At 47.2% G+C, this 7662-nt stretch overlaps 1 long non-coding RNA gene across 1 annotated transcript; it reads left to right on the forward strand.

The window, feature by feature from the left end:
• LOC102167172 (uncharacterized) lies at positions 1 to 7358 on the forward strand. The gene is made up of 4 exons (XR_014835080.1): positions 1 to 2347; positions 2463 to 2808; positions 3138 to 3389; positions 6489 to 7358. It is a non-coding gene; the product is annotated as an uncharacterized LOC102167172 (long non-coding RNA).
• Positions 7359 to 7662: the final 304 nt, after the last annotated feature.

Raw genomic sequence — 7662 nt, forward strand, 5'->3', positions numbered from 1 at the left:
GTATGCACGTGCGTGTGTATCCATGAGTGACAACAGATGCCTGTGCTCTGGGGACCTATCCACCACTCTAATGTTTATGGGGAACCATCCACCGCTACCGAGCTGGCCAGCTTCAGCTGGGGTTGTCCGGGGACGCCCTCCTGACAGCTCTCCCTGTGGCGGGCCAGCTGCCCCTGCAGCACCGCCAGGATGTCCCCATGTCGAGTGAGACGCTGGGAGGCGCTTACCATGCACTCTGCCCTTCCCTTCCTACGAGAGTCCCTTGCTTCCTGTGGTGGTCAGACGCCAGAGCCATTCAGAGAAACGGTGCCATTAATACTAGGGAATAGCTCCCTCCTCTCCATGCCGCCCTTTTCTTTTTTATTTACTTTTGGTCTAAATTTTTAGGGCTGCACCCGCAGCATATGGAGGTTCCCAGGCTAGGGGCTCAATCAGAGCTCCAGCTGCCGGCCTACACCACAGCCACAGCAATGCCAGATCCAAGCCGCGTCTGCGACCTACACCACAGCTCACGATAACGCCGGATCCTTAACCTGCTGAGCACGGCCAGGGATGGAACCCCAGACCTTATGGTTCCTAGTCAGATTCATTTCCACTGCACCAGGATGGGCGCTCTGATGTAAGCTTTTTGATCCAGTCTTCCAGGGAGCCACGAGGCAGATCAGCTGCCTGCTGCTGTTTTTAAGGCTGCTGCTGAACTGATCTGTGGGCATGAGAATGAGTAAGCTAAATGTCACACAGCCCACTATTCTTACTGAATAGAGCCGTTTCTCTTAGGTAATCAATCCTCGTGTTCCCATAAACTTCTGATGATTTCTCAGATTTCTGAAAAAGTTGATTCTGGCAGGTTTTGCCTGTTTTGCATCGTTTTTAAGGAGAGGCTAAGTTTTGCAATTCTTCCCCTGCAATTTTTGCTGATGTACCAAAAAATATATTTCTCATGCATGGATTTGTAAGTTGGTTGGTGAAGTTCTGTTCAGCATGAAATTCTGAAGCCAAGCAGAATTCCGTGATAGTTTTAGCATACTGTTCCCACATCGTGTGAGGTAACAGGAGTGAATGGCCTTAACAACCACGTCTACCTCCAAAAAGTCCTGTTTTCCACACTAGAGCTGTTCAAGACGTAGGTCAAAATTAGCTTTGTTCCATGTATTTCTTTTTTCATTTTTAGTGTGGCGATGGATATGTCCTTCCAAAAAGGAACTTTCCTTATTTTTGGTCTTTTTTAGGGCTGCACCTGCGGTATATGGAGGTTCCCAGGCTAGGGGTCCAATCAGAGCTACAGCTGCCAGCCTACACCACAGCCACGGCCATGCCAGATGCAAGCCACGTCTGCAACCTACACCACAGTTCACGGCAACACCGGATCCTTAATGGAGTGAGGCCAGGGATCGACATGCAACCTCATGGTTCCTAGTTGATTTCGTTAACCATTGAGCCACGATGGGAACCCCTCCTTTTTATTTATTAAAGAAATAGGATTACACTAACTACATATTTTTGAAATCCACTTTTTATTTAGCAGTACTGGGAATTTGCTCCTTGTTTTTTATCTTTTTTGGGCTGAACGTGTGGCATATGGCAGCTCATGGGCTGGGAATCGAATCTAAGCCACAGCTAAGGCCTATGCCACAGGCACGGCATCACCAGATCTGAGCCATATCTGCCACCTGTGGCATAGCTTGGTTCAACAACAGATCCTAAACCCACTGAGTGAGGCCAGGGATTGATCCTGCTTCCTCATAGACTCTATGTCAGGTTCTTAACCTGCTGAGCCGCAACGGTAACTTCCTTAATTGTTGATTCAATTGTTAATTGAATGTAGTCTGGAATTGCTGTGTGATGTCCCATTAGAAGGATATAAAGTGGGTAAGTGTACATATTCTCTAAGCGGGTCCCCCCTCCCACCACGCTTTGTCCCCCTTGTAACCCAGTGATAAGTTCAGTGGGCATGTGTTTCACTGACATCTCTGCACATCCCACTGCTCCTTTCCTTGAAATACAGTGAGCAAAGGATATCCCTGGAGTTTCACCTTGTATGTAAAATCGAGTCCTCTGGGATGGCTAGGTGACAGACAGAAGCCCCATGGGAAGCTGGCCCCATCTGAGCAGGCCAGTTTCTGACAAATGAGGAGTGATCTTACCCGGTCCATCCTACCTGACTCATGGTACCGTGTGTACCCAAGACTCAAGTGGAAGGAGGTCATTCCCCGTGAATGAGGGTGTCTCTGCTAATGTGTTCCTCGTCCGTGGTCTTTCACAGCTCAGTCTCCCCCCTGTGGGTGCCCCTTCTGCGAACACCTGCATGTGCACGTTGCCACAGCTTTAGAAATGGCATTAACTCCAGGTGAGATGGGTTAGGAACCATTTCTGGGTGACAAGAGAAAGGGATTAGGGGGCATGTCGGAAACGTTCACAAAGATGTGAAAAGTGGACTCGGGCTCCATGTCTTTTTATTTCAGAATTTAAAAAGCTGAGAGTCGAAGCGGAGCCCAGAGGAAGAAATGAAACCCAAAGTCGTTCCCTGATCAAGAGGAGAAGGGCCGCTGCCATGGCATTAGTGACCTAGCAACTGGGAACGCTGGAGGTGCAGACAATGGGCAGGAGAATGTGGAATCAGCGGAAGGCTGAGGACAGGACCTGGGACTCAAAGGCCAGGTTCACAGTGTGGCTGAGAACCCAGCTCTGTCCATACTGAGGAGCCAGGTGCCGAGAGGAGATGTCGGATGGGGGACCTGAGATCCATGGCAAGTGTTCCTTGCCAAGCGGGCCTTCCTTTGCCCCAGATGCTCCTTCCTCTGGAGATGGGTTAGTAGAGGTTCAACCTCCTTTGTTCTCTATGTCTTTCTTGGGGTGGCTACATAGACAACGTTCATAATTTTACCTTTTTAAACACACTGCTCAGTGGCATTAGGGACATTCACAATGTCGCCCAGCCAGCAACACCATCCATCACCCTAAAGGGAAACCTTTGCCTCAGATGAACACTAACTACCCATGCCTCCCTCCTCTGGACCAGCGGCTACCTGTCCATTCTTCCTTCCCTGGGCTATGACTCTGACTGCTCGAGGTTCTGAATAGAAGTGGGAGCATATGCTATTTGTCTCTCTCTGTAATGGGCTTATTTCCCTCAGCAGAACTAGTCTTTAAGGCTCATCCCTACTGCAGCCTGGGCAGAATCTCCTTCCATTCTAAGACTGAAAAGTACTCCACTGAACCGAGAGACCACACTTTGTCTATCCCTTCATCCATGGATGGAGATTTGGGTGCTTCCATGTCTCCCTCTCAGGAATCAGGCTGATATGAGCATGGGTGCACAAGAAGCTGTTCAAGTCCCTGCCTTTCCTGTTGTGTAGAAATAGCCAGAAGAGAAATTGCTGGATCATTCGGTAAGTCTAGGTTTTTTGAGGAATGGTCGTTCTTCACGGTGGCTGTACCAGTTTCTTGTCCCACCAGCAAAGCTCAAGGGTCCCGGCTGCTCCACATCCATTGGCCAACACTTGCTATTTCCTGTTTTGATTTCTTTTGTCTTATATTAGCCAGCCTCTTGAGTTTCAGTTGTATTTTGTTGGGTCTAAGATCTTTTTCGCCAGGTCGAGTGAAAAGAAAACAGAAGACTCTGACACAGATACTGAAGATAAAGAGACCAATGCAACCGTTCATGTAACTAGAACTCAACCTGTAAAACACAGTCCTTTGTTTTCCTCACATTTGGCTTTTCCTTCTATGGCTATTGAGCTACTTCCCTGGGCCAGGCCTGGGCTCCTCTCACATCTGCTAAGGGTCTTGGTGAATGAATTACTTTCATGCCCAGAACACACAAGTGTATTTACACACAGGAATCCATCCTCCATTGCTTCACTTGAATGAAGTCTTTTTTCTTCTTTCGAAAAATCAGGCCCATGACCAATATCTACTGAAAGGCCAAATATCCATAAAAGAAACAATCCGAGGTTGTGAACACAGTGTTGAGCAAAAGAAGCCAGTCACACTCAGAAGCCTACTGCCCAATCTCTTTCTTTTGTTTTTTTTTTTAATAATTTTATTTTCCCACTGTACAGCAAGGGGGTCAGGTTATCCTTACATGTATACATTACAATTACATTTTTCCCCCACCCTTTCTTCTGTTGCAACATGAGTATCTAGACAAAGTTCTCAATGCTATTCAGCAGGATCTCCTTGTAAATCTATTCTAAGTTGTGTCTGATAAGCCCAAGCTCCCGATCCCTCCCACTCCCTCCCCCTCCCATCAGGCAGCCACAAGTCTCTTCTCCAAGTCCATGATTTTCTTTTCTGAGATGTTCATTTGTGCTGGATATTAGATTCCAGTTATAAGTGATATCATATGGTATTTGTCTTTGTCTTTCTGGCTCATTTCACTCAGGATGAGATTCTCTAGTTCCATCCATGTTGCTGCGAGTGGCATTATGTCATTCCTTTTTATGGCTGAGTAGCATTCCATTGTGTATATATACCACATCTTCCGAATCCAATCATCTGTTGATGGACATTTGGGTTGTTTCCATGTCCTGGCTATTGTGAATAGTGCTGCAATGAACATGCGGGTGCACGTGTCTCTTTTAAGTAGAGCTTTGTCCGGATAGATGCCCAAGAGTGGGATTGCGGGGTCATATGGAAGTTCTATGTATAGCTTTCTAAGGTATCTCCAAACTGTTCTCCATAGTGGCTGTACCAGTTGACATTCCCACCAACAGTGCAGGAGGGTTCCCTTTTCTCCACAGCCCCTCCAGCACTTGTTATTTGTGGATTTATTAATGATGGCCATTCTGACTGGTGTGAGGTGATATCTCATGGTAGTTTTGATTTGCATTTCTCTTATAGTCAGCGATGTTGAGCATTTTTTCATGTGTTTGTTGGCCATCTGTATATCTTCTTTGGAGAAATGTCTATTCAGGTCTTTTGCCCATTTTTCCATTGATTGATTGGTTTTTTTGCTGTTGGGTTGTATAAGTTGTTTATATATTCTAGAGATTAATAAGCCCTTGTCGGTTGCATCATTTGAAACTGTTTTCTCCCATTCTGTAAGTTGTCTTTTTGTTTTCTTTTTGGTTTCCTTTGCTGTGCAAAAGCTTTTCAGTCTGATGAGGTCCCATGGGTTTACTTTTGCTCTAATTTCTATTGCTTTGGGAGACTGACCTGAGAAAATATTCATGATGTTGATGTCAGAGAGCCAATCCCTTTCTTGAAAGCAGACAGAGGTGAACTCTGTTTGGGCTGCATTCTGAGCTGGAAAAGTCTCCGGACAAGTAAGGAAGAGGTGATACTGTGTCTCCTCAGCCGAGCACTGGCTGTGTGGGTACTGGCCCCGGGGTGACTCGCTGAGCTCTCTACTTAGATTAGGGGCTCTTTTCTATCAATATGTGGTTCTTTGTGATACAAATAGATTTCCAAACCCACAACCCCACTCAGCATATAGACCCCCGCTCCCAGTACTATTCATATCCCTGATTATGTTATACAGACAAGACTCTTATAACAGACTGTGCTTCATATATTGTGACCATCTTTCTTCTGGTCACATTTTGCATTTCATCACCAACTAGGATGGCCATCATCAAAAAGACTAAAAACATCCAAACGTTGGACAAGATATGGAGAAACTGGGAGGGTCACCCATTGCTGGTGGGAATGTAAAATGGTGCAGCCACGCAGGGAAACAGTTTAGAACTTTCTCAAAAGTTAAACTTCCACTTGCCATACGATCCACTTATCCCTGCCCTGGGTGTCCACATGCGAGACATGAGAACATGGGCCCAGCCAACGTTTTATTAAAGTCTGTTTATAGCAGCATTGTTCACAACAGCCAAAACTTGGAACCAATCCAAATGTCCAAACACTGAGGAATGAATCACCAAACGGTGGTCCAGCCATACAACTGAATGCTCCTCTGCAGACACAGCAACAAAGCACTCACATGCTCCAAAACGGATGGACCTTGAGAAGAGCCAGACACAACACACCACTCTGTGGACGCTGCCATTACATTGTGAATGTTGGCACAGAGCTCCCTTGTGTGGAATGAGCATAAATGATGGTCACCAAGCCCTCTGGGGGGACTGGCAGGTGTTTCCCCATTTTTCCATAGTCTCAATAGTGCTGACCCTCTCTGTGACTAAATGTTTATGGCCAGTCTCAATGAGATGTTTGCACAAATGCCCCAAAGTGGAACTGCCTGTTTGAAGGTCTTTGCACTTTAAGGCTTTAGTCCATAATGCCAGCTGGCCCCTCACATCTTTGCATGGCCTGCGCCCCTCCCTCCACATCCCCTCATGCCCCCACAGAGGTCTCTTTCCCCAGGTAACAGGCCTTCTCTCCAGCAAAGCACCTGCCTCTGAGCAAAGCACCTCCCTCTGAGCAAAGCACCTCCCTCTCAGCAGAGCACTTACCCACAGGAGAGCGCTGCTCACACGGGGGACTTGTTCCAAGTACCAGGATCCTCTCTCCTGATGTCCTGTGTTCCTTTTCAGTTCCCCTGGGAGTGCGTCCACTTCGCCCTTATTTAATGGATGCCCAAAACGTCAGCTGTTGGGGTTCGTGGTGGCCACCGTCGATGGGTCCTCGGAACCACATCCATGGCTCTGGCCGAGTGGCGAGTGTGGTACGTCAACAGCACCTCGCTCTTATCCTCCCGCCTAGCCTGTGTGGGAGTGTGGAGAGCCTGCATTTTTCATCACGGCAACGGCCTCGACTGCCCCATCGGGTGTCAGGATTATAGCTACTTAGATTCCTCCGTCCCACTGGATATCCGTGTTGCTCAAATAGTCCTGCTGCTCGCCACCGTTCTAGGGCTTTTCAGCAAAGCTGCCATCATCTTTGCGCTTAAGAACATGTACCTGAGCAAAGCGCAGAAGACCTGTGATCCATCTGCTGTTGCAGGAATGCTGAGCATAGCTGCTAGTGTCTGCATCCTAGCTGCTGTGGTCTGGAACCAACTGTCCATCCAGACCGAAGAGGGAATTGCCTTCCCACCATCTTTCAATCTACCCTTCAAGTCGGACTGTCAGGAAGTCGGTGGGGCTGCTCTCATGGCCTTTCTTGGTTCCTTTGGGTTCTTCTTTGGGGGATGGCTTACCTCTCTTACAAATACCTGCTAGACAGCCGAGTGCATCCTGCAATTTCAGATACATAAAATTCCTCACCTCATTGGGTTTCTAAACCCCAAATTACCAGAGTTCATTTGAAGTGTTACATCAGGATGCTGCGTCCCTTAGTTGTAAAGACTCTAGACCATCACAAATGTAGTTTGGGGCAGATAATGGCTGTTACCCTTTGTGGCTGCATTCGGTTCCCTCGTTGAACAAAGAAAATGCCATTAAAAAAATCTTACGTACTTGTCAGTTGGTCTTATTGGATCTGCATTTTAATGACTGTCAAATCGTCCATATTCTCAACCTCGTGTGGACAGAGGTTTCAGAGAGTCTCACGTTTCCCTCTTAAACGTTTGCTAAAAATAACCAGCCTTCTTTCCAACAACCTGCTAATCACCTGTACCATGTAAGACTGTCCAAGATGTGCACAGGGAGAAGAGTACATGCAACCACCCCAACTTACTACCAGACTGGAGTTTAAGGTGAACACATTTGAGGATGAAAGGTAAGGAAACCTGGATGGGGCTGGGGGCTATTGTTTAGAGGTTTGGGA

Source organism: Sus scrofa, chromosome X (assembly GCF_054392235.1).
Source record: "Sus scrofa isolate SSC_HxYL_T2T_F1_AM1 chromosome X, Sscrofa_HxYL_maternal_Yorkshire_Landrace_v2.0, whole genome shotgun sequence".
NCBI classification, from domain to species: domain Eukaryota; kingdom Metazoa; phylum Chordata; class Mammalia; order Artiodactyla; family Suidae; genus Sus; species Sus scrofa.